Source organism: Corvus moneduloides, chromosome 5, assembly GCF_009650955.1.
Source record: "Corvus moneduloides isolate bCorMon1 chromosome 5, bCorMon1.pri, whole genome shotgun sequence".
Classification (NCBI taxonomy): domain Eukaryota; kingdom Metazoa; phylum Chordata; class Aves; order Passeriformes; family Corvidae; genus Corvus; species Corvus moneduloides.
The window spans coordinates 11,779,150-11,807,060 of NC_045480.1; the positions used below are offsets into that span (position 1 = coordinate 11,779,150).

At 41.0% G+C, this 27,911-nt stretch overlaps 1 protein-coding gene and 1 long non-coding RNA gene across 6 annotated transcripts in view; one reads left to right on the top strand and one right to left on the bottom strand.

Annotated features, from left to right (window-relative positions):
• KIAA0232 (KIAA0232 ortholog) overlaps positions 1-5,859 on the bottom strand; it is a 65,395-nt gene extending 59,536 nt beyond the window's left edge. Inside the window, exon 1 of one of the 3 annotated variants that reach the window (XM_032110387.1) lies at positions 5,685-5,856. The gene's annotated coding sequence lies outside the window, so the exon portion shown is untranslated. Of the gene's footprint in view, positions 1-5,684 lie in introns of all 3 variants that reach the window. The other 2 variants (XM_032110388.1, XM_032110386.1) reach the window with 2 other exon arrangements.
• Positions 5,860-5,957: 98 nt separating this feature from the next.
• On the top strand, positions 5,958-27,649 carry LOC116444717. 3 transcript variants are annotated; one of them, XR_004240459.1, is made up of 5 exons: positions 5,958-7,115; positions 10,629-10,803; positions 12,437-12,516; positions 23,583-25,405; positions 27,093-27,648. It is a non-coding gene; the product is annotated as an uncharacterized LOC116444717 (long non-coding RNA). The 3 variants fall into 3 exon arrangements; XR_004240460.1 differs by having other exon boundaries at positions 5,958-6,514; XR_004240458.1 differs by having other exon boundaries at positions 5,958-10,803; positions 27,093-27,649.
• The last annotated feature ends 262 nt before the right edge of the window (positions 27,650-27,911 follow it).

Genomic DNA, 27,911 nt, shown 5'->3' on the forward strand with positions numbered 1-27,911 from the left:
ATAATACATTTGCTGCTTGATACTTCAAATGACAGCTGAAAAGGTCATTTTAGTAAAATGCAACCAGAGAACCTCTTACAAAAACAACAGGTCAGCATTACATTAATTCTCTTCAAGGAAGTTACTGTACTGTTAACCAAGGCATTTCTTTCACAATTCAAGAACAAAGTTACTAAAAACTGGAACTCTGAGGTTTCTCTGAAGTCAATAAGATACTCGTTTCAGAGAGGCTGGTGAGAAAATCATTTACGTATGACAAACTAATATCTGAACTTACAGAGACATTTTAAAACTTTTGTGTCACCTCACGCAACTCAACACTACTTCCATCAAAACAGCTATAAAAACATCAATAAAACAAAAATTACTAAAGGTAATGCAGTTTCACTGTCAAAGGCAAGAGCTGAATATGCAGCAGAGTGAACTTCTACCCCAGAAGACAGAACCAGAAGAGAAATTCACTGAACAGCAGTCTTTAGCTAATTAGTAAAAGTAATTAGCTCAAAATCTTCAGAGAGCAGAATCAAATATCATGAAACAGTAGAAGTTTTTCCTGTAGTTTTAAAAGTGAAGACATCAGCCCAACAAATAACTGGAAGCTAGCTCTATTTCTTTCAGGATATTCCAGTGTCTTAAATACAATGTTATGTTTTAAAGTTGCACTTCCTCTCAGCCACAGTCTTCAAATTTGTTTCAAGTTCAAAATAACACATTACAGTGGCACAAGGATCCAGTGAGAATTAATTACTCATCCAGTGGCAGCAATATGCATTACTGATTTCTTCACTAGTGATTCTTCAAGCAGACCTTTTCCTTTAGGTTAATAAAACACTTTATTTTCTTAAAAAGTACATATGACAGATGCTAAATTATCAAAATAACTTCTTGAATCAATCTGTGTATGTTTTAGCATGTTTTCCCACTTTACTGTTGATGATTATTATCTCAATCTAAATCCTGATTAAGCTAACACTACCTGGAATAACCCTGCAGAGGATATGGATCTTGCAACTCCACTCTGCTGCTCTGATGTTAAAACTGTACCATCTTATGACAGGTTGCTTTATTATTTCTGGCCTTCAGCTACCCTAGTCTCTTACTGCCTTATCTCTCTCTCTCTCTCTGTACTTTCTTCCTCAGACTATATATGCAAAATCCCATCTGCAATGCAACCGCGTCTCCCTTCAGAATTCTTCCACAACCAAGCTAGTCCATCTAACCAAAATATAAAAACAAACTCACACAATTTAACAACCTACAAAACGGATAACAGCTACTCCTTTCCATACAGCACCTTAAACACAAGCACATTAAAATGAAATTTCACTTGAATTCACTTAGTGGCAGAGCTGATAGAAAACTGCAGGTCTCTTTTCTCAATCCTAGTCCAGCACTCTACCCAGAAGACTTTGCTCCTTTGGTAAATTTAGTAGTAACTAGGCAAAGATTTTTAAAAGCTGTAAAAAACACACAGAATTATTCAGATTTCATCCCTGTTATAATTTACTTATTAAAAAACTTTTTTCCATAGAGTGTAAATTTTCACATGCAATCCTTTCTAGAATAAGGCCCAGAAAGTTACAGACACAAGTGACATTAGCATGGACTGCATATTTGAAATTCCTTGCTCAATACAGTAAAACCCAGAAATTTAAACATTCCCCAAATTATATTAAAAATGAAAATCACTATAGCAAGTCTGAGCACAGACTTAGCAGGATATAATTAAACTATTACATGTAATATCAGAACTGAAAAAAATGAATTTAAATAGTTCATAATTTAAATTTCCACACTAATATAATTAAACTATTATACGTAATATCACAAGAGTGAAAAACGAATTTAAATACTTAATTATTTAAATTTCCACACTATTGCCTCAGAAATAAATCTCTTGGAAAGACAAGTTCCGTATGTCCTCTTTAATATCAAAGTTATGAACAGAATTTAGATGCAGAAACAAACAATGTATAGTATTATGCAGGTAGATCAAAACATCCTGCACATGAAATTATAAAGGAAGTAGGTGATTAAAAATTTAAAATATTCAGTAGCTTCCAATAAAGCTACAGAAATAGCTGCTAGTAAGATGTCTGTGAAAGAATAATCTTTGCACTGAATGTTTAAGCTACTCAATCCTTCTCCCAACCCTCAACCACCTCTGTAGACCAATAAAATATACATTCAACCTCTTAACATCCATTAAAAATGAACCCAACCAACTTTCAGGAAAGTAGAGCAAGATGCTTTTTAGTAAAAATACTATAACAAGTTCATCTAGAACTTCTTCTACTAAAACACTGGCAGTCCTGCAGTTACATGGTACTTCTGACTAGAAAAGTCTGGTAAATTATTTCCAAATTAATAAAAAAACTGTCATTTTCCTTCCAAATAGACAATTTTCCTTTTGTCTGTGTATTGAAATGTAACTAAGCATGCCAATACTCATTTGAACATTTTTAGTTTGTATCACGTAATTGACTTTAGTCAGAAAAAATTCTTGGGGCGGAACTATGGGGATGGACAACAAAACAACTCATTTCTACAATTACATTTGCAAATTATCCAACCAGTCTGTCACTTTTCTTGGACAAAAATGAAGGATTCCAATCTCTGTTCCACAAGACAGAAGAATATCCCAAAGCCAGAATATCCCAACAAACAGAACATATTAAATAGTTTCTAGAAGATAATTTGTATTCCAAGTTCCATTAGCAATGGAGGTAACTGGAATATTGCCTGCTGCCTCTCCAACTCTACAGAAAATCTGAGTTTTACCACCTTCAGCACATTCTGCTTTACCAGACATTGTTGCCTATCCTATTATAGTACTAAATTGCTACTTTTAGTTATTCGCTATTGTTTAAAGAAGCAGCAAACTGAGGCATGATTTTGCTAGGATTCTAGCTAAGTATATAAAATGTCTATTCTGACTCTACAACACTATGCCTAAAACCCAATAAAATCTCTCAAGAATATGCACCTGTGCAACCTCTTGGTTGCTTCATTCCTCCTATTCACCTAGAAACTCCAGACGGACAAATAATGAAGTTTGAGCAGTATCTAGATTTTCCTCTGTCCCTATTCCTGCTAGAATGCACAACAAATGAGCAAAGGAAAATGCTGACATCATTTTACCCCTATGGAATTTCTCTGACTTGGAAGAATAACGAATAGCAACAACAACAGAAGCAGTGGGGAATGCTGAAATATGATGATGAAATAGGCATATTAATGTAAAAGAAGTTCAAGGCCTCCATTTTTTCTTCTTGGGTCACATATAGATCTGTTTGACCCTTACTTTCCTTCCAATTCCATTGCTCATGAGCAGAAAAGCTGAAGGGTCATATACCCAATCCAAATTTGCAGAATCTGCGGACTCAAAGGATCTTTATCCCAATGGTGCCCCAAACAGACCAATGAAGTTCTGTCACTGTACATGTGTTAATATCTGTCAAGCACAACATGGTGGGGATATAAACTGCCATCTTTTCAATGAACTGTGTCAGGATTTCCCCTATAATTGTCAAGTCTTTGAAAATTAATAACATGATGAACATATACCAGATTACTCATTTTACTCAAATCACCTACATCCCCTCTTGTATCTCAATGATCAAAAGACAAGATTTTGATACCTATATGATATGCTTTGTTGACTGGAAGAGAATGATTGTACACTACCATTTTAGCAATCCATACTAACAAGAAACAGTAGATGGAGGACAGTAAAAAATAAAATCTGTACAGTTACATGTTAAGTAACAATCAAGTTCCACATCATTTACTTTTATAAGGCATATTTTTGTCTTAAATAATAAAGAAAAATGTCAATTACAGACTCCCATGGGTTGTGAGGAGCCTGCAATACTTAGGGTTTAAGCACTGCAGTGAAGTACTTTGTTTTACACAATTATCTACTGAATCATCACGAGTTCACTTTTGACAGCTAAGAAACCAAAGTCGATCGGCAATTCCAACTCCCTCCCAAGAACACGGAAGAAATATACAGTGTACAACAGAAACCATAAACATTTGAAACGGTTTGAATGAGGAAAATTAACTACACGTACCACAGCGGCCTCTGATCCCAAGCTTCTAAATTACAACCCAAATCACTTATACACAGATAACATCAGAATACAGGAATGTGTTTTATTTGAAAGGAAGGACAAGCAAATCATACTATTTTCACCCTTCAGATCAGTATCAGGTACTGCAATGAGTAATTAAAACAAAGACAAGATAGAAAAAAGCACCGCACTTTCGCTTTTCTCAAAGTTTCATAACACGACTCAATACATGTATACTTTTAATCGAGACGACACGAGGAGAAGATGGAAACGAGTTTGCTGGAGCGAAGTGTCAGTTTGTGTCACTTCTGCATTCAGCTGTAACCTTCGCCAAACCTTGTCCCCCACCCCGCCCATCGCCCGCGAGAGGCCGTGGCCGGCGGTCCCGCCCCAGCGGCGCCCGGCTCCCAGCGCCCATAGGATGCGGCTCCCGTCAGTCTCCCATCAGCCCAGCTCCGCCTCCTCAAACAGCAGCAGCCCTAGCCTTCCTATCCGCCTTTAGCCTTCAATAGGCCCTAAAGGACAATGCTGCTGGAAAGGGAAAAAAAAGGAAAAAAAAAAAAAGCGGAGGGGAGCGAGTCCCGCCAGATCGGCCCCCGGGGCAGCGCTATAACGCCTCAGCTCAGCCGGGGCGGTTTCCATCAGCCCCAGCCCGTCCCCAGCTCCCCCTCCCCGGTGCGCGGCCGCTGCTGCGCTCTGAACGTTCGCACAAGATGAAAGGTCACGGCGTGAGCACCGGCGGGGCCCGGCAGCGGCACAGCCCCGTCACCTCAAACTAAGGGTCAGGCGGAGCAGGCGAGGCGCTGCCCGGATCGGGATCTCCCTACTGCGACCCGAACCGCCGCATCCTCCGCTTTCCCGTCTGCTGGCACCGGGTGACACCGGCGCGGCCGGCACCCGCAGCGGCTGGGTGCGGGGTGCCGTCTTCCCCTCCCTCCTTCTCCTCCTCTGCTCCCGGGCGTGACCCGGCCCGAGGGCACCGAGCCGCGGCTCCCGCTCCAGGCCGGCGCCTCCCTCCCGGCCGCGGCGCAAGCCGCTCACCCGGCGCCGGGTCCCGCCGGGATGGAAGAGCGCGGAGTCGGCGGCAGGCAGGGAGGGCTCAGCTCCCCTCCCGGGCAGCGCTCTGACCGGGGCACCCAGGCCGGGCCCCCGGCCCCGCCCCCGAGCCCTGCCCGCCGGCAGCCGCCCCCCGCCCGGCCCCCGCCGCTCCTGTCACCCCCTCCCCGGCCCCTTCCTCCCGCGCCCCCCGGCACGCTCCCGCCGCGTTGAGCCAGGCGCAGCCCAGGAGCGGGACGCGCCGTCCCGGGAAACCGTCCTCCCGGAGCGACGAGGCCCGGCCCCGCAACTCCTCCTCTTCCCGGGCTGTTAGCGGAGAGGGCAAGGATGCGCGGGCCTTCCCGGTCGGGCCCCGAGCCGCCGGCCCATGGCTCCCGGGGGTCCAGCCCGCCTGTCCCATCGCAGCGGCAGAAAGGAAGCGGGGGAGGGGAAGGGCGCCCACCGCCTCCCGGCTCCGTCCTCCCGTTCTACCGGCAGGGTGGCTGCCACTCTCCCTCCCTCCCTTCAGCCCTGCCCCTCCCTCTGTTCCCCGGGCCCGCGGCGGGCATTTACCTGCCGTGGCGGCGCAGAGCGGGGCCCTGGGGCCTCTGGCAGCCGGAGGAGGCGGCGGACTCCGTCCCGCTGCTGCCGTCCCCGAGTGAGGCGGGCGGGACGGAGCCGGGACCTGCCCCGGGAGGCGTTACGTAAACCGGCGGCGGCGGCAGTTCCAGCGCCACGGGGAGGGAGGGGGGGAGGGAGGGAGGGGGCCGGGCCGGCCTCTCCGTCACCCGGCAACGGGACTCAGCGCCCCGGCGCATCGCGCCGCCGGCTCCGCCCCGTATCCCTCCGCCCAGAGGGCGGCCCGGATCCCGGATCCGTGGGGCTGCGCCGGCCGGGCGGCGAGGGGCTTGCGAGCACTGCGCTGGCGGGCGGGATGCGGGGGACGCCCGCACCGCTCCGTCCTGTGCCCGGCCCTGTCTCTATCTCCGTCGTTGTCAGTAGGGCCCGGGCTTCGGCGAGCCGCCTCCATGTCGCGGCCGCGACGCAGGAAGGGCGGGGGGAGGAGGGGAAATGTCCCTTTGCCCTGGTTGTACAGCCTCCCGCCCGCCGGGAGAGCGCCGCGCTGTCCGCCTGACGCCTGAGCAGGGAAGTGGCGGGCGAGGCGGTCGGAAGTCACCGGGCGGGCGGCGGGAGCGGCGCCGGCCCTCGGGGAAGCCGCCCAGGCGGGAGAGCCGCCGGCCGGAACCACCCGCGCCCCTCGGGAGGGCTGTGCCGCCGGGGAGGGGAACACCCAGGCAGGGCCGGGGCAGGAATGCGAGGGAGGGCGTGGGGGATAATGATGGAGCGTAGCGGTGTTTGTCATGTGAGATCCTTTTGAAATCCTGAACGACTCCGAGGGCAAGGTTAGCAAATGAAAGTTTATTTTACTGCGCAATGAAAGCCCGTCTGGGAGGGAAGTCGTCTTGTTAGAAGATTGGTGCCATTGACAGTCGGGTTTAGTAGGTGAGCTCCTCGGGAGCCACGGAGATTTTGTTCCAATTGATTAAATGCCAGTTTAATCACAACTGTTTACACAACCGTGGAGTAATGAAAGGGCAACATTTTTAGCATAGTAGATGGGTGAAAACGGGCCACTAAGGCTGAAAATATGACAAGACACACCAAAGTACTCATTAAGCTTCTTAATTGGGAAAATAATGATGCCCTTTCCAGGTGTACATTACCATCCCAAATTTCTGAAATGCATGAACACATACGGGCCTAAGGAAAGTCAATATTATGTAAGATGTCAAAGTAAGTCTTCTGTCTGTGTAATCCTGAGGTTTTCTTCTTTTTGTTCTCTGCTCAACGTGTGGCTCCTGGAGTTCCAAAACGCAGTATGTCATCCATGTTGGCTCACACTGCTTCTTTTGTGCACAACATCTTCAGTCACTGGAACTATGATCGTCTTTGAAAAGATGATCCCTCAGTACCGGATGTAGTCCCATTTAGGCCTTTCAACAAGTTAAGTCTGTATATAAAAAGTACATCTCATAAGAAACATGAATGCAAACACTGCCTCCCAGCCTGTGTACTCAATTTCCTGATACAGAGCAGCATTATTAATTTTGTTTCAGCTAGGGTTTGCCTATTTTGAACATCCTTAGCACCTAATTTAGTCATAAATCTGATTTAGACTAGTCAAAAGTTAAGTATGCAGGATACTGTAGCTATGTGAGCTACCAGCGTTCTCTTAAATGCTGCTGAGGCAGTAATTGATGTCGTATGAACGTGCAGTTAATCAGTTACTTTCTCCAAACCTTGCAGGAGTATTTTGGGAGAGATCTAAAGAAAAAGTAGTGCTTTAAACCCTGTAATAAAAGGACAGAATTGTTCTCTGAACCATTAATTACTGTTCAAGTTATTTTCTTGTTATGAAAAATTGAAACTGAAAAGCTTTGGGGGAAAAATCCTGCTGACTTTTTCTGCTGAGTCATTCCCCTAGTTTATCAGAAGCATTTCACTACCACTGTAGCACAATTCGCACCAATCGCAATCAAATCTCCTTTTGTTCAGGAGCTCAGAATTTGAGTTCCCCTTTTCAAGGTAGAATAAAATATACTAAAATATGGGGCACCTGAGATTTGTCTGTGGTAACAATTGGCACCAGTTTAAATCAATCTCCATACAGTCTTCTGCACATATCCTCAATGTATTAGTAATGTATATCATCAATATGAATCCACTTACCTTGTTTCACCCTTTCTAAACATTTTCCTCTGAAATCTCTATAGAAGGAACAAATGGTCAGAATATTGGTGTTCTCGTAATGGAGCAAGTCAGAGCATGGAGGCCAATGACATTATTCTGAATATTCACTTAGTTGCTGTATGACATTTCAAATTGACAGTTCTGGTTTTGTGGTCAGATCTCAGGAATCCCGACAGTGGAACTTTTTTGTTTGTTTGTTGGTTTTTGTTGGGTTTTATTTTCCTAACAACCAACCCAGTTCTGATCTCCATTTGGCAAGCATTTCAGAAACAGCTGGTACATAACCATATGCTGTGCTGGCACTGCTGTGAGCTTATTTCCCACTTGTCCTCCTGGTCAATCAGAGTTGCTCCATGTGCTGGAGGACAGCTGGTCCCTTGGCATGTGAAGCAGCTAATGAACTTTTCCTCCAAAAAGCCATAGGGATAGAGCATGTGAACTGCAATCAGTGGCTTTTCCTTTCTGAAGTGCTATCAAAGATGGAAGTTTTCTATGGGAAACCGTTTGTGTCCTCTGTGTGATAACCTGCACTCAGTGAGAACAACTATGTGGGTGTGCATTTTAGGTGACAGCACTTGTTTGAAAAATGAAGGCTGAATGATCTGTGTTGAAAAGAATGCTAAACCACAACTGAGTGACTGACGGACTTGTGCCTTTAGCTGTCAGCCTCAGCAAGTATCACCGTTTCCCTTTTTCATTGTGATCCCTGCTGAAAGGGTCTCCAGTAAATTTCTAAAAATGTATCCATTTCATTATATAGTGTTTTTTCCTTTGAGGAACCTGCTGAAGGAGAAATTGCACAGCAGTTCAATATTACATAGCCACAGCTTGTAAACATTTTATTGTCAGCCATTCCTCTTACTTCCTTAAAATCAGTCAGTTTATAATATTCCCTAAAATTTCCTTGTAGGTGCAATAAAAATCCCCTGATTTTCCCTGAGCAGGGATTATGTATGAGTTAACTTTGAAAGTCACGATAAATAATCATTAGACAGTCCTGTTGTTCACAGTTCATAAACTGTTCATATAAAATGCTTGATAAAAACAATCTGCCCATTCAGCATTTTAGAAATGGTGATATAGTACCATTCATGAGGGAATACATGTAGTTTGAGAACTAAAAAGATCATCTAAGTGTGCAGGATCTAAATAGATACTTAAATTCATATATGTTTTTAAAATCTAGAAAATTGATAGACCTTAATGTAAGCTGAAACAGAGAATATGCAACAGACACATGATGAGTTCTATTTGAAATCTTGATGCACAGATTCAAAGTTATAATTATCTATTTGAAACTACTTTTCTTAATTCTACGAAGGCTTGCCTAACTTTTTTACTACTTTTCAGGGTCCATTTCAGGTTTTGAACAAAAACGTTCACACCTCCTAGAAGTAATAACTCGGTTCAAATGACACATTCAAAAGGCATTCCTCAGCACTAGATCGGGTTTCAGATTCCTTTTTACTGATCCCTCTTTCCTAATAATATCCCTGTGCAGTGAAAAACCAAGCTGTAGATACCCACAGGATCAGAGGGCCACTCTGTTGTCAGCATCTACAGCAATAAATGGAATGTGACATTATATTTTAGTGGGACTTTCATTAGGCTACAGTTCAACTTTTTCCTTTCAGACTTGTCTCAAAGAGGTTTCAATATCTTTAAGAGGAACACACTAGCATGGTGAGCTTGGAAGATCTGAGTCACTTGAAAATTCAATTACATAATTCAAAGTAAATTTATTTTCTGTTTTATGCAACTTGATCACTATAACCTCAAAATGTATTTTTGTTTTCTTTGAACACAAATTGCATGTAGGAAACTGCCACAGAAACTGCAGGTCAGGCAGTGCTGTTCTGTAACAAGTGTCTGGGCTCGGTGTTGGTATTTCTTTAGGACTCCACTTTTTTTTTTTTAATTATTTTGTTTCAGTGTTACTCTTACCCTTTTCGTCCTGCAGCACTAACAATTGGGAAACCCTAATAATACCTTGAGAAACCTTTGGGCAGTCCACAATAATACATGAACAGGACTCTCTCTCAACACGGTGCTGTGTGCATAGAACAGACCACCTGAGGTCTACTGTAGAAAGTATTCAGAGAAGATGATAAAGATCCATGGTAATTGCCTGCAGCAGTTTGGACAGACAGCCAAGCAGTACAAAAAGATAAAGAAAATGCAAGCGTTATACTACATAATGACTGTAAAGGTCCAAGTACCCAGATACAGCATTTGAAACCACACACCGAGGAATAGCTTTCACTTGTGGCGTAATGAAAGGACTACAGGAAGTACAGTGTTACAAAAATGAAATCATTTTCACAAGTGATGAAATACAAAGCAAGTATTACATGCAATTGCATTTTAAGGACAGTTAGTCACCATTAAATATACCAGTTTCTCAAAATCTGATCTTTTTTGTAATGCATATGTAGAAGAATTTGATGTCATAATGAGGTATGAATTTAATTGCATTATATTTGTTGCTACATCAGCTATTGTCAAGCTATTAAGTTAATTACATGTTAAGTTTTAAACTAGATGAAACACATTGTGACATCTGTTTTTTTCCTATATACTCCAGAATTACCATGTTGGAAATGTCTGAGGTTTTGGCAGCTCACTGTCTCACAAATAGTTCATGAATACAATTAAACATCCTTGAGTAGCCTGCAGCATCAGCATCCAATCCTTGCCTCGTTCATCAGAAATACAATTATTGTTCTACACTAATTCCACCAATTTTTTTTTTTTTTTTTTTTTCAGATATTGGCCATATTCTCAGTCAGTGAAAATGTTGAAAACAGACTTGAATGCATTCTCCTAGCTGACCACAGATTTTGGAATGAATGTCCTACGATCTTTATTAATGATCTATATAAATGAAAGGCGAAGGAAACACTTGAAATTTTATCGCGTTCTTAAAGCACTTGCACTAAAGGTATTATTCTTTTCCTTAGCATTTTCGTAACAAAATATTCTGTTGCAGACCCTGGTAATAGAAAAGTATTCCTTTGTGTATTAATAGCTTATCGTCCTGCAACTTTTACATTATGTTTTGACTGATCAAAAAAGTTTTCTTATCTGATCCCATAGTAAAAACTGCAAAGCATAAAGGTTGCATGTTTTCAGATGCTTAAAAAAAAAATGAAAAAAATCCCCCAGACTTCATTTGAAAGATGAGACAGGTGAAGGAATCTGTATACATGAGTTACAGGCTGTAATAAGATTATTATTGTTGTTCTTGTTAATAATAATAATAATGCTGATATTTTTATGTGTGTGAACTGTTTTATCTGTGTGTGGGAGCAAAAGGAAAAATGGCCACTGCTGCTTTCTGGTAGAACTGATAGGCTGGGAAGTGCTGCCATTAGAAATAACTAATTCTGTAGATATCAAAGGGCTGTTAATAGTGGCTGATTAATACCTGTAGCCATTACAAAGAGTTCATATACAATGGGGGGAAAGTCAAGTTTGACAAAAGCAGCATTTTAAAAGGATATTGAATCCTAACCAAAAACATTACTATTTTGATATTAGGGGAAAAAAATTGGCAGTACATGCAGAGCTCTAGTATCTGCATTTTCAAAGCTGTAGCTGCTCTGGGAAGAGATTTCTAGCTGGTGTGATTGACTACAGGGCTGTCAGCCTGAAATAGAAACCATTTGAGCAGCATGAAAGAAGGAGAGGGTATTTTTCTCTCAAGAAGTAGCTAATATTTCAATATTTTGCAACTACACTGATATGCTCTCTAATGTATATTTCATGATATTTTGGCTTGTAATTCTAAGTGAATTAGATTTAGATGCTCATTTAAAGAGTTACTCATTGGAACTTGTTAATGGGAAGAAAATTACCTCACTTTCCAAGGCCAGTTTATGTGTTTATGCTGAAAAGGTGTTTTCTCTCAAGAGAGTTATCTCTGCTGAGATGAAAACTACTTGTTTTCTGGTTTTATTAGGATTTTTTTGTTAAAATAGAGGTGTCTTTTGAGTTTGGTACTGTTTCAATATCAACTGTGAAGAAGCAAAAAAGCAGACGTAGCTTTAACTGGCTGAACAACAATTGCTGTCTTGGTGTTAAAACACCCCCCCCACACACATTTTGGCAGTTGAAGAGGTCATGAAATAAAGGAACATTTAAATGCCTAAACCCAGCCAGCTTTTCCAGGTGTAGAGAATTCATTTGTAGGGGTCATTTCCCCTAAGAAAGTAATATTTTTTTTCTTTGAGGCTGACTGCAGGCCCTACTGTGTTCACATAACATAGGGAGGAGGCACTAAAGACCAAGCTAATCAAGACATTCAGGGTGGCATATCAGAGGAGAATACTAAATGGCAGGATTCGGCCACAATTACAGATCACAGATGAGAATATAATCCTACAAGGTGGATTGCTTGAACATTATTTATTAAAGGGGTAAAATGAATACAGTAACATTAAATAAGAGAATAGATTATTTCTCAGAATAAATATTTTCCTCCTAAATGTAAATATCAGTATTCATGGCATTGAATAAGAATTGATAGCCAAGGGCATCACTTTCTGGCTTATTACACTGTTTTGATTTTATAGATTTTTATTCCTGGGAGCGTACTTTCACAGATGCATATGCTTCTGTACAATGAACAGTATTTGACTTCGAAGTTTTCCAGGTAGGAAATTATATTCCTAAGAAACAAGCTGAATTCCATGTTTCACTCTTGGGCATAAAAGTGGTTTCCGTATCTGGAATTGAAGTATTGCTGTGGCAAAAAATATTATGGCAACATTTCTTCCATAGCCAGTGAAAAACTATAAGGCCCTGTAAAAAGGGATTGAGGGCACCTGTGTGAGGCACCGGCTTCTCTCCTCCGACTGCCTACATCTGCCAGCTGATCCAGCACTCCCACATGCTGAAACGGAGAACTGCTTAGAGCTCATCAGTGCAAAACATTTTTGAAAACCATCTGAAGAGTCAGCAGGTTTGGCTTTTCCAGAACAAACTCTTGACATCAAGACATTTTTACAAGTAGGAGCCATGAGAGGCTCCCACTTCACATCCACATGACTGTTCTTTCATCCCACTCCTCAAAACTAGTGCGGCTGCATCCAGGTTTCCTATCGGGGTGGTTCTTGGCTTCTGCTGCCTCCTGATGATGCTAGGCAGTTGTTGTTGGCCAGCTGTGCTAACAGTTAAGTACTGTGTAGTCCTGTGCAAAGGTACCTGTTGGTTTGGGCATTTGTCCTGGAAGACAGAAATGTTTTTTCTAGGTCTAGGTCTAGGACCTTTTCAGTCTTGAGTGAGCTGAACTCACAGATTCTGATTTTCCCAAGGAAAGAGCAAACGGTAGAATGCCCATGGATACAGGCTACTCTCCATCCCTCTTGTTGCAGCTAGGTTATTGTTCAGAAAGGAAAGACAGAACCAAGAAGAATATAAAACCAGACCCAAACTCCCTTTATCTTGTTGCAGAAGATCCTTCTTTATAATGACAAGTCTAAAAGTCTTGGGATTCAAACTCTGTTTCCATTTATATGTACGCAGTTTACTCCATTTTGCAGTGCAAACTGTGAATACTGTCTCTATCTCATGAGCGAGTTACTGAGAGTTGAAAAGAGGGAGATGTGGACCTCATCCTAAGGTAGTCTCTACACTGCTGGTTAGACCAGTCTTCTGGAAGAGCTCACTCTGCAGGCAGGGTAAGAGTGCTAGTGTCAGCTGGGAGTACTAAATGGAATTTGAGCTGAATTCAGAGCTATTCATGGATGTTAGGTGTGGGAATGGCCTCTCTGGGGATGAACTTAGGCATTTCTTTCTCAATTACAGCTTTAAGAGTTCAGTTTGGGATACTTCTAAGTATCTGAGGTGTGGGGGAGGGTAGAGTCTATATAGAAAATTTTGGAGTCCAATATGGAAACCCTAGTAAATTTTAAGCTCTTCTATGTAATGTTAGGTGACCTGAATAGCTCTCTTGGATTTTAGACACCATACAGACTGGAGCTATTACAAAACTGGTAGGAAGACCAATGAACAGAAATAGGCTCTTACAACTGAAACATGTTTTTTGCCCTCTCATCTTCAAGATACGCACATTTGGAAAGAGTAAAGAAGGCAGTTTCCCTGCTTACAGTCACCCAGTTTTAAATGAGGGAGTCATTTCCCGTAGGTTGGATTGAACTCCTTATTTGATGCATTCCCTGTGTGTCTGTGCAGTTTTCCTTCTGTGAATGGAGTTATCAATATATATGATACTATAATCCATGTTCCTTGTTCCATAGATTCACCACCAACTGCCTGGTAATGTATCATGCAGTGAAAGTGAGGTATTCAGCTGCAATTTTTTTTCAGCAAACTCGTTAACTGACTTTTCTAGACAGTCACTGCTTGTCATTATTTGTGACAAGGGAGTTTTGAAAACTGTTACATGAGCTAGTGGTAGAAAGTACTTCCAATGTACATTAAAAGTACTGCCTCATTTGTTTTACAAAGAAAATCCTAGCAATAGCTCAGCTGAAATTTAATAACTGCCTGGTTTCACTGCTGCTGGTCTCATCCAAAGTCAATTATAAGTGCTTACATTTTTTCAGTGATTGATCTCCGATTTGGAATGTGTGATTGTTTGCATTAACTATTCTGCTTTTACAATTATGTACAGTTATGATACAGATGTACAGATGATAACAAGCTCCCATGATTTGGTAATTATTTTTTTTTAAACTGTAGATGCAGAGAACATTTTAATTGCTTACCACCCCATTTCAGGGGCTCACCAGAGGCATGTCTCACTGGGGCAGGCAGGTTTTGAGTTTATGCAGTTGTATGTTAAATCAACATTCTTTTTTGCTTGTGATGTTGATGGCGGGTGGGGGGGATTTTCTTTTAATTCAATAATGATTAGATTCTCCAGTGCACTTCTCTTATTTTTCATGTAGATTTTGTAATGTCATCTGAGATTATATTCCTTTGGCACGCCTATCATTTGCATACACATAAGGCACTGAAGGCGCTCATTATTTTCAGCTAACAAGTAATCTTGTTCCCACTTAATTTGAAATACATTGTTCTCTGGATCCTAATTTTGGCTTTTACAGTTACTTGCTTCATTGCATTTAGATTACGGTGCACCCTGTTTTAATACATCATATTTAAAACCTGCAAGATAAAGCATCATAATAAATAGATGCATAGATATAGTCACAATGGAAACATGGCAGCTATGGAGGTTGACATGATTTATCACCTGTCAAGAGTATGTCATCCTTGGCACGGTGGACAGTATGGTGCTGCTCTGTTGGTAAAAGCTCTGTCTTTCCACTGGTCTTACCAGGCTCTCAGACTGCCCAGGGCTGAATGGAGAGGTTGTACCAAAACATTGGTGCACTCACTAGAACAGTGACAGAACTCTCTACAGACAGGGTCTTGTGATAATATTATTGCAGCAGCAACCCATTCCTAGAAGGTGAAAAGACTTATGGAGGTGCATGCACCTGCATGTTCCACTTTCTTAACCCTTGAGCTGCTGGACAAATATGCCAGTGTCTCCTTGCCAAGTGATAGCAAACCACTCCTTCATGTGGGAGCAGCAACTTCTGCTGATATTCATGCACCTCCTGAATTAGTAATTTCCTTTCATGTCCAGTCTAAGATTGTACAAGATGGTAATAGTGGTATGACAGGAATTGTCTTGTGGGCTGTATTTGGCTGGAACAACACCCATGGTAGTGTATCATAGTTGCAGACAGTATCAGTTGCTATTTGCAGTGGCTGAATATCTTGGTAAAAGATTAATGTAATGCCAATGGAAAAAATAAGTTTCATAATTTAAGTTATCTCTTTGGGAAGGTTTTATCAAATACAGCTGTGAATGCTCCTTTCATCTTGCATTAGGGTTGTTTCTTTCAGCTCTTTTTCCATGTCTTAAGATAATCAAAAGAGCCATTTGTACGTTACAATATAAGGGACTTCACAAGAAGCCACCACAGAATATTTCCATTAATATGATACTGGAAAACCTGCTTCTGAAGATTAAACATTAGTTAAAATATTTAGATTGCATTAAACAATATGGTGTACATTTGGTTTTTGTCAGAACAGAATGCACCCTGTAAATCCCCATACCTGGAAGGTCTCTGTGGAAGGACCATATGAGCTCTGCCGTATTTCGACAGGATATAGCATTTATAGAATGTTCCAATAGTCTCCCACCTTCAGCATGCTGACAGCTTAGTTGAGGACTTCTAGAAGGCACAGAATAACATTGATGTAGCCAATTGGCAGTTCAGAAAAATGTCAGATAAAGTGTTACACAGAGATGAATCTGTGTTTACTTGGTTAATATACACAAATTCCTTATTTCCTTGGAAAGAAGAAAATACTGGTGTTGCAAAGTTTGTTGCAGAGGTGCATAAAAGTGAAAGCAGAAGTCCATAAATATACATGTATATGCTACAATATATTCACATCTATAAATTATACAGGTTTTTCAGCAAGGAGTGGTGAATGGTACATCCCTGCATTTCTCAGTATAAGTGTACATCATTTCCATGCGTGTTTCAAGAAATCAACTGAATGCTTGAAGGTGAATGATAAGGGAGTGAGGGTTGTGGAGGACTGAGATAATGCCAGGAGTCACCTGCAGGGTATAGAAAGGGCGGAGCTACCAAACTTACTATGTCGGACCTCACAAAATTTGAATATTTAAGTTGTCTCAGTGCTATTTAATATATTTTTCAGTTTCTCATGATCTCATAGATTTCTTTTGGTGGATTGCCTGTGTTTTCCAATCACAGGGAAATAATGGTTTACCATGATAAATATTCTTTCAGGAATGCATGTTATTAATCTGCCCCTTTAAACACTGAAGTGTTAGCTGAGCCTTAAATGTGTGCTGAAGTCTTAATTTCACTGAGATTTAATCCCAGGTTCAAATGGTTTCCTAAGTTAGAGCCAGAAAAGTAGACAGTTTACAACTAAAGGACAGGAAGAAGACAACCTGGTTAGCTCCTAGACTGCATTTGTCATCCATATATGAACGTTTACAAATCCATTTTCATACAAATTTGGGCAGAATTAGAGCTTGGTAAGAGAAGGGAGTACATCAAAGCCTGCCTCTGAACTTAATTGAACTTAGAAGTCACTGAATTGGGAGAATTGCTTCAAACCCATCTTGTACAAACATGATTTGGAATGACCACAAGATGCTGGGATAATATCCAAAAGATAATTAGTAAAACAAAAGCTACTAACATATTTCATGATGTGCATCCTGGCAAGCAGCTCAGCAAAAATTCATATTGATAAAGCCATTGGGGTCTGGGTCACCAGTGTTCAGGATCATACCTTTAAATATTGGAAAGAATTACCAGGAATTGTGTAATGCACCATTTTCATAACAACAAAGTTTCTATATTACAGAAGATAATGTATTATTATAATGCATAGTTTTGATGATGTATAAAGAGAATTTCTTGCACTTACCAAGAACACAGAAAATAAAAAAGTAAAGGAGTGGTCCATTATGAAATAGATTAAATAATTTGACAGAGAATGTATTAAAATGTATGCTTTAGATTATTTTCTGTGCTATATCAACAAAAATATCATAACAGAAACATTTCAAATATAAAATATGTGATTAATGTGCATAAATTTAGCTAGTGTATACAAAATAGAGACAACAGTAAAACAAAAATAGAGACAATTTCAAGTAAGCAAGAGGGACCCGGACATGCTCAAGAAGTGGGCACATGGGAATCTCATGAGGTTCCACATGGTCAAGTGCAAGGTCTTGCACCTGCTTTGGGGCAGCTCCTCGTATCATTGCAGGCTGGGGGATGAATGGACTGAGAGAAGCCCTGTGGAGAAGAACTTGGGGGTGTTGGTGGATGAAAAATTGGACATGAGCTGGCAGTGTGCACTTGGAGCTTAGAAAGTATCCCAGGCTGCATCCAAAACAGCATGGGCAGCAAGTCACAGGAGGTGATTCTGCCCCTGTACTCTCCACTCTGGTGAAACTCCACCTTGACTACTGCATCCCACTTGGGATCCTCAGTAGAAGAAAGCCATGGACCTGTTGCTTTTAAATGAAAGGAGGGGGGATCCAGACTAGTTGTAAGGGACACATTTTTTACGATTAGGGTGGTGAAACACTGGAACAGGTTGCTCAGTGAGAAATTGGATGCCCCATCCCTGGGAACATTCAAAGTTGGGCTGGACAGGGCTCTGGGTAACCTGGTCTAATGTAAGATGTCCCTGCTCATTGCAGGAGGGTTGGACTAGATGAGCTTTAAGGGTCCCTTCCAACCCAAACTAGTCTATGATTTCATGACTGCATATCAGTTCTGATCCTGAAAATATTTTGACTTGTGAATAATTTTATTTCCATATTCTAGAGTTTGTGTAAAAGATGTGCCACATTACAGGCAATTATGCAAATCAAAACTTTTTTGTTGTTGTCACTGTAATTGTAGTTAAGTTTACTAGTAAGATACAGCAAGGAACAATGGGCTCTAAATCCTTGCTTAGTTTTTTAGATCCCATATTTGTGTGCTATTTTCTCTTTCCTAACTTTCAGTATCTCTTTCTCAGCAGCCACCCAGTGCATGATGCATTCAGTTCACTACTTTCATGTGATATATCTGATTATAGTGTCAGAAACAAGGTTACTCAGTGATTCAGCCTGATGGAATTACTGTTAGTGTTTGGTAGTGGAAGTATTTGGATCAATTTCTCTATAAATACATTGTGAGGAGAATCTTCAAAAAGAGCTAGCATTGCTGTGCAGATTTATTGTCTCCATTTGGATACTTGTGATCATAAATAGGATAAAATGTGTTTTATTGAAGTATTCTGTATGAAAATTTGCATCTTATGAAACTGAAAAAACACATTCAATGATTTGAAATTTTGAACTTCACTTGAAATCTGAATTCAGATTTAGATCCAAAAGTAGTAAATTTTCTAATTAGCAAAACTGAAATTTCTGTCTGTGATGGTAGCTCTTGCACAAGAAAAGAAGGTATAGAAGCTAGTAACAATTCCACCCAACTAATATTTTTGCCATAGTTATTTCTCAAATTGCTTTGCAAATTGACCTTCTCTCATTTTGTAAAGGAAAAAAGTGAGACACAGAGAGAGAAGGTGATTTACCAAAGGTTTTACAGCAGGCCAGAGGCAGGGGTCCAAGCAGAAGCCCTGTCTCTGCTGCCTGGTTCTGCCATCTGTCCACCAGCACCATGGTGCTCATCAGTGATCACTGGGAAACAGAAATCTTCTTCAGCTTTTGCCATAACACAGGCCATTTCTTATTCACATATAGATATTACTTTATGTGACTGGATGAATGAAAACAGATGAAAAAACGGAAGGAAAATCCCTTCCATTTTCAAGATGAGAATCTGGAACATTATAGTAAAATGTGTGATGCCAGAGAGATTTATCCCTCTGTGATCTCTTACTGTTTTCTTAAATGAGCAGCTTCTCTCCATCCAGCCATGGTAATTCCCTCTTCATTCCTATGCAAAGAATCAGTTTAGACTGATTCATGTACTTTTACAGGCAGCCACCAAATGAATACATTGCATTTCACTGAGTTTGCAAATGCTGGTTAGGTCACAAGTTGCTTAGACAAAAAAGGTTCTATCATAAACACTGGTCATTTTCACTTCTCTCCTTCTCACATACAAGAGGAGTGAGATTCATCAATTGACAGTTATTTGTGAAATAGAGAGTCTTGTCTCTTCATACATCATACACCAAATTAACTATGTTAACTCAGCTGCATGGATTTTTACAACCCATTTAACGATACTATTTAAAATGATGTATGCTTGTACTGGTATGAAGGTGTTTTACACTGCCACTGGTTTTCCTTCTGCTAAGGAAAAATAAGCTATTCTTATACAGCTCCTAAACTGGAGAGGTACAGCTTTAACTGTACTGACATAGCTAGGTCAGCACAAGGTCTATTGTAAACAAGGTCTATGTTGCACAGCTAAGGCTAGATTACTCGGGTTTGCAAAAGGTCTGCCTACAGAATATGCACAACCAGTGTAACTAGTTGTGTTTTAATAAATACTAATAACACATGTCTAATTACCACAGTTCATCTCGACATTTCCTGCCTGCCTCTCACAGAATGACTAAGCGCTTCTCTCTCACCACCGAACCAATTGCTGGCTACACACTATTATTAGGGGCGGTTCTGCATAATTTTCACAGTTATAGTACATGTCATTTCATACTTGTGGACTGCCAACAAGAGAGCACTGTCCATCCAGAAGAGAAATACTGCCTGCAATCACTTTCAAGGGCTGAGAGAGGCAAATGTTTACTCGCAGGCACAGCTTTTCTGACTGTGAATAGTCCCTGTGCTTTCAAAGGGATTAAGCCTGGTAGTAAGTATTTGCAGAATCAATGCCTTGATCAGCATGCTCAAATGGTTAATTTTGCTCTTTGCAAATGTGTTTGAAGGATGCTAAAGTAGTGTCATGATTGTACACATGGAGGTTAGGTCCTGTTTTGGAATTTCATTCCAGTTTTTAAAAAGCTTTCGCAAGCAAACCCCCGCTGTTACATTTACTCCAAAGTGTGTTTTGTGATGACTGTAGTGGTCAGAATGTCACACAGACAAATACTTCAGTAGAAACATGCAAATAATCAGAGAGAAATGTGCAAGTAATCCAATTACAATGTTCCAAAGTCTCATTAAATAATGGGATCTAGAAACTGTGGGTTAGATTTATTACTGGAATGAACAGATACCATTCATAGAAATTGTAGGCTAATTGAAAAAAATTCAGTAGAATATATGGATTTTATGGAAAGAAAATATCATTAATATCTTTTCTGCCTTCTTTTCCATTTCCTCTTAACATGCAGCCAGTTCCTACTCTCTGTTTTTGCCCTGTTGTCTTGCTGTCATCTTTTCCTGTCTACACCCTTTCCATAACTCAGTGCAGCACTAGATCCAAGAAATCAGTTTTGCCTGCTACTGTGAAATCTGTGGTGGTTTTGAGTGCTCCTCTCAGCCAAAAATCAACTCCACAACTTTGGCTCTTCTTGTTTCCCCCTGTGATTAATCCTTCATAGATCACTAAGGAGTTGGGCCACAGAGGAGCTCTCTTTCTCTCTTGCAAAAGGAAATGCCCTCGAAGGTGCGTTGAGCCCCTTCCAAGGAGCTCTGGGAAGATAAACAGCATGTCTGTGCTGTCCACATTGATCAGCTGCAAACTTTGCACCTACTTCTTATCTTCACTTGTCCACAAAGCCTGCCTGTCACTGTGCACATGCAAATGCAGCCTCAATAGCTAGCTCTATAAATGAGAAATTCAGATGTAGGTGATAGCTGCACCCATACCTCAGCTCCACCTCTTTGCAAGCATGGTTGATGCCCCTCCACTCCAAAAAGTTGTTGAGACCCCCACACTGAAGATGTACTTGGTGTTCAGCACCTGAATTATGAACATATTTCTATATTTTGGTAGTGTGATTAAAACCGGTCACATCATAGGGAACAGGATTTGTAGAAAATTTTGCAAAGAAGGTAAGGTTATGCTACAGCAGTTGTGCATTGCATGAACTTAATGATATCTTTGTTCTGTGAACTCTAATAATTAAAATCTAGTCCACAGTAGAATCAATACATGTTGCCATTATTTTCACTAATGTATGCACATAAATAAGAGTATAGGGAGAAGCTGTAAGTATATGTGATGAGGTTAATGAAGCCTTTGATAATACTTCACCTGGTATTTTCATAGTTGAGGTACATTTAGGTACTGATAAACATCATTGAATGTTAATAACTTAAAATTAATAATCCAAAAATGGAAACTGCTTACCAACAGCAGTTCAGTATAAAAATATTTTAAGATTGTAGAAGGGAAAGAGAGCACATATAAGTAAGCAATGTCATACTGCTGCACAAAAATAAACATCCTATGAGGATGTCATAGGAGAAATGCTGTATGTAAATAAAACCAAACAATCCTTCCACACTACTTAGCTTTCTGAAGGTCCAAACTTAAAAATTGCTCATGTTCTTGTTTTTTCTGCAGATCAATGAGAGCAGGAATCCAAGGACAAGCAATAAGATTGATTGATTCCCTTCCTTGACAGTTCAGGACCAGAACCACTAACTGATGCTGCAGAGAAGTTCACTGTGCACATTTTTGATCCACATAATGTACATAAGCCTAGCATGTTCATAAACTAAGGGAGTAGGATATTATTTACCTGAATGCCACTGAAAGCATTTGCACTCACAAAAAAATATAATGACCTCCCTTTTAATAAAAGTAGCACATGACTTCCATCAACTGGGACTGAAAATTTAAAATCATAAAATCCTAGAATATCCTGAATTGAAAGGGTCCTACATTAGGATCATCCAGTTCAACTCCTGGCCCTTCACAGCACTATCCCCAAGAGTCACATCATGTGCCTGAGAGTGTTGTCCAGAAGCTTCTTGAACTCTGTCAGTCTTGGTGCTGTGACCACTTTCCTGGGGAGCCTGTTCCAGTGCCCAAACAGCCTCTGAGTGAAAAGCCTTTTTCTAATATCCAACCTAAACCTCCCCTGACACAACTTCAGGCCATTCGCTGGGGTTCTGTCAGTACTGCAGAGAAGAGATCATTGCCTGCCCCTCCTCTTCCCCTCACAAGGAAGCTGGAACTGCAATGAGGTCTCCCCTCAGTCTCCTCCAGGCTGAACAGACCAAGTGACCTCAGCTGCTCCTCACACGGCTTCCCCTCAAGGCCCTTCAGCATCTTTGTTGCCCTCCTTTGGACACTCTCTAATAGTTTCATGTCTTCCTTTTATTGTGGCAGCCAAAACTGCCCCCAGGACTAGAGGTGAGGCTGCCCTAGTGCAGAGCAGACCCTTCCTTGCCTGGCTGGCCATGCTGTGCCTGATGTCCCCAGGACAGGATTGACCCTCCTGGCTGCCAGGGCACTGCTGACTCACGTTCAACTTTCTGTCGACCAGGGCCCCTAGGTCCCTTTCCATGGTGCTGCTTTCCAGCATCTCATTCCCCAGGCTGTCTGTACATCCAGGGTTGCCCTATCCCAGGTGCAGAATCTGGCACTTTTCCTTGTTCCCTTCATATGATTGATGATTGCCCAGCCCTCTCATTTGTCAAGGTTTCTCTGCAGGGCCTCTCTGCCTTTGAGGAAGTCAACAGCTCTTCCCAATTTAGTGTCATCTGCAAACTGATTGAGTATACTAGCGGTATATAAGGGTCTGCATAGCAAAAGCAACTTAAAAAGAGATTATTTGGGGCAACATTGAAATAGTAAGGCATGTCCCTCCTGACCCAGACTGTCACAAGAGCAGCATACAATAGAAGACTAGACTAGGATCCAACAGCCTGAGTTCAAATCCTTCTATTCTTGATCTGCTCAGCAGTAGTGAAAAAGTCAGTGTATCTCTCTGTTTCCCTTCCCACTGAAGTTCTTGGTTTCTCCTTTCTGTGTTTTGACCTTTTTGCCACCTTTGACTTTATCTCTTTGGAGCTGGACCATCTTTCCCAGTGTTCCCATAAAGTTTAGTAGAATGTGTCTCTGGATCTTTGTGTGAGACTTTAGACACTACCACGATTGTAATTTGGCAGGAAGGAAATTAATTTCTTTCTTAGGCAGGGAAATGATCCCAAATATATATTAACGTCTGAGACTTGAGGTTCAACAAATGGCTGTTTGCTTCTGTGGCGTCTACTTCAGCATGCCATTGACTTCACAGGATGTATGCCGAGGACTGGAGCTGTACATATGCTGCAGACAACTTGCCTTTGGCTGAAGACTACAGAAAGCTAGACTGGCATTAACAGCTGCCTGAAGCACAGATTGCAGTAAAGTATATCATGTTCATATCATCATTACATACCTTGGATTCCACTGTAAGCCTGAAGTCTGGGGGTGAGGAGAACTGTTTGGGCCATAAATACATTAGCTCAGCATGATGAACTGTGTGGATCTCTTCTTCTTAAGGGAAAAGAAGAAAGTACTTTTATTCCACAGTCACATTCTTGGGACTGCTATAGTGCAAATCAAGACAGGAGTTTTTTGCTTGTCACAGAAAACTTGGAGACATTTCTGTCTGTAACAGATATTACTGATAATCTCAATACATGTATATCTGAGGCAAGGTTAAGTGTAAATCTTCATTTGCAATCAAACTCAAATAATAATTCGTGAGTGTGCTTACAGCTACCTCTGCAATAATAGTTATTATTCATTATGCATTTTGTGGAGTGTTGGCAATTTTCTTAAAGGGGAATAGAAGAAAAATTTTATAAACAAGTAAGAGATAATTATTAGGAACCCAGGGAAAAGAGAATTTTGGCTTTTATGATGCTTGGACACTGTGGCAAAGAAATGGACCAAAGGTACAGAGAATCAAGGATGAGGAAAAAAAAGGCATGATGCTTTCATGAGGGGAGGACTTGGCAGCAAAAGATATGTTTCGCCTTCCCTAATACTGAATTTTTCATATGGCCAAAATGAGCATAAGGGGAAAAATAAAGCCAGAGATAGAAATCCATCTGACTGAGAATGGATCCAAGAGATTCTTCTTTGTTGTTTTGTTGTCAAAGTTCAATACATAGTTGGAAGATACAGATTTTTAAAAATAATGCATATTTTAAAGAAATTGTATCCACAACTACCAAAAGCAAGTTCAGCATGAACAGAAATGTTGCACTGCTTTCCCTAATAAGGGAAAAAAGGGCATAATATGATGTCTCTGATTGAAAACATGTTCTCTTTTCTCTCTTGTTTGCTGTCAAAGTCTAACAAACTTATTTGCATTCAGTTCTCCCAAAATTTCTGATAATTTTGTCACTTGCAGCCGAACCTTTATGCCTTGAAACACAGCATCACCAGCTCGTCCAAACAAAGTCTTAGCTGCACCATTTACTGTACAAAAACTGAGGTTAAATAAACAAATTCTGAAAATAGGGCATTAGGGTGTTTGTTTGCACTTGGAAATCATCACTATTTTTTACCTTACCAGAAAAATTGCCCCACAAAGCAATTTCCGACCCTTGATTCAGCATGCTGCTTCGGCATCGTTCCCAATCCCTGTTAATCCTGAGCATAAAAAACACCCGAGGCTACTGCGTGCTGCTGCAGAGCACCACACTGTGGGTCAAAGGGACAGTCCTTCTCACCTTTCTTTACTGCCCTCTATCAAACAAATAACTTTGAAATGTTGAAAACATTTGGAATTAATAGAAGAGACCCTACCCCCACGTGCAGAGTGTTTCCAGCGAGCGGCACGGGGCTGTGCAGGTTTCACCTGCACATTAGCTCATCCGTGGGCAGTTCCAGCAAGGTTCAGAACATGAGGCCCTTCTAGCAGGGCTTGCAAAAGCTAATCCACAAAATGTTTCTGCTAATTGAGTCATGTGCTTGAACATGTGGAAATTAAAATGTAGCTGAACCTTTTTATCTAATTGATAAATTGAGCTTTGTGTACTTCAGCTGAAAGCAGCGGAGGGGACCTTCCCACTGCACAACGTATTTGTTGGACTGTGCATGGACTGAATGGGCAATTTAAAACAGGTATTTATTTAGTGCATTTCTCTGATAGAATATATTGAGTGTATTTCTCTTCTTTAATTCCAATACTGTATTTCTCTTGTACATCTATCTATATCTATTTGAGCATGTTTCAATGATGTTTTAGCATGAGCATCTTGAGGATATTTTTATACAAATGCAGGAGCACATGTATTGACAGAATGGAACGTTGGGGAAAAAGGAAACATTCATGGATATTTTTTTCTGTAAGCACAAGTAATTTACAGAAAGATCCTCTGTAAATGTTATCAGTTTGTGCTACTGTAACTATTACTATCAAATGAAGTAGGAACATTGCAGTAGCTCCTGAGGGCACTAGTCATAAATCAAGTCTGTAAGACTCGCTGCAAGAGTATCAGTGGCTCCAGAAAAATGTTCTGCTGGGGAACGGGGGAGGCCGCCAGGGATAGCTGCTTGCTCTTTCTGCTTGATTAGACATCCAGAGCCTGACGAGTACAGCTGACCTTGTCATATGCAACATGCCAAGGCCAAACATGGCTGACCATGGAGAGCTGTTCTTAACTCATGAAGTATGGCCCTAGTCCTGCAAGGACTGCAAGCACAAGCTTTCTGAGCTGTACAAAAGCATATGAGTAATGCCCAAGTCATCTAGCAGTAGACACAGAGCTGGATTAAACGAATAGGTGCCCACATGCAACTTTTTTATCTGTTGACAAATCTCTAAAATTTGAGCAGGAATTAAGGCATTAAATGTGGAAACCCTTTTATAAGCAAAAAAAGAGAATGCATTGACATAGTTTGAAACAGAACTACCCAGAGTTGTGCCAAGGCACCTGGTAGGGCTCAGGTTGGAAGATCAGCCCAAGCACAGATGAAACTACACAGTGAAGCCCCACACACTTTCCCAGTGAGTTATCACTGTGCTGCAGCATTACAACTGCAGACAAAAATACCGCCCTGCAGCAAGCAGGAGATGAGTGAAGCAACACAGTTATTGATGCAATCTTGGAAGTGCCAGCAGTGACCGAGGTTTTCCTTTTGGTTTCTCTGTGCAGAATCCGGGTCTGAGAGACCCTGACATTTAATTCTGGAACTCCGCCTGTGATATTCACGCACTTCCCTAAACTGGATGTTGCACAAATTGAAATGAGTGTCTGTGCTTCACTGATCATTCTGTGGGAAAATGTGTCTGATAAATAAGTTTACTTCCTTTTTCCCCCTCAATTCCTTCTCTTTGTACTAGATTTTGCATAAACAAAATCCCAAATACCATATTCCCTTAAAAATATTTTCCCCCAATCAGATCTTAAATTTCTACTCCTGGCCTCTGATTCCCGTTCAAATGTTGTATGAAGAATTAAATATCTAAAGTGTAGAAGCTGATAAAGTCAGACTGTGAAGCACTGACAGTTTTTGCAGCTGTTTTTGCAGTGCAAGCCTGCGTCCTTTCCGTTTTTACGAAAACACGCTTTATCCTGTTTTATTATGGCTAAACTCCTGCAGATTGTCTGCTTCGGGGAAATACTGCCCCGTGACCTGGCAGGAGTCCCTGCCAGCGATAACCCCGTCCCTGCCGGGGGCCCTGGCTAATCGCACCTCCCCAGCCTGCCGGCCCCCTCGCCCCACGCCCTGCGCAACCAAGACATCTGTATTCACTATTTAACAGAGTTATTCTCAACAGCAACTTGTTTCCAATATCTCCTTACAGTGCTGCTGGAGAATGAAGCCTGTCACAGCTTTCCGTGGTTACTTCGCATTAGCGCAGAGCTGTTTCTGTAAATATGCAGCCTGAAAATACTTGGTTACAAACTCCCATCCATGCAGAGCTATGACCGGATTTGCAAAAACGTGTGGAAAAAAAAGATGAAAATTTTCAAGATTTCTTTACTGCTGCTGAAAATGAATCATCTATACGTGAAAATTATGAAAACTCAAAAAATGGCACATTAACATACATCTAAAGAAGAACTGCATAACAATTATATAAATACTAAGTCTGTACCAAGATCTAAAACATAATTACAGACTCAATTTTCTGACAGATGAAAGAGACAATTTTCCAGAAATTTGGTTCTGTCTATGTCTTAAAGATACTGAATAAAACCTTTTTTTTTAATTTTTTTTTTGTCCTGCTACATTGCTTCTACTAATCAGGAAAATTCCGTATTTTATTTCATATTGTCTTTAGTAATACAGTTGCTACCTGGAGAATTATGGCAATAACAAGATATTTCAGCCTTGATGACTAGGTAAAATTAAAATATGGATATGGTAAAATAATTCAAGTTATTGCAAGTATAATGAGAAATTTTCTCATGATTTTTAAAAATTTTAACTCTTTTTTGGTTTAAATTATATGTTTATAGTAAAGGCCTACTAAAATGTTTTGCTACTACTGTCTTGAGCCTTGTGACCTTGAGCCTAGCGTAAGGGAATTTATTTTGAAAGTAAAACTGAAGACAGTCACCTCATTTAAAATTTTTTCTTGAAGGCTTTACATACAACTTTTAAGTGTTAGTTTCCTCCC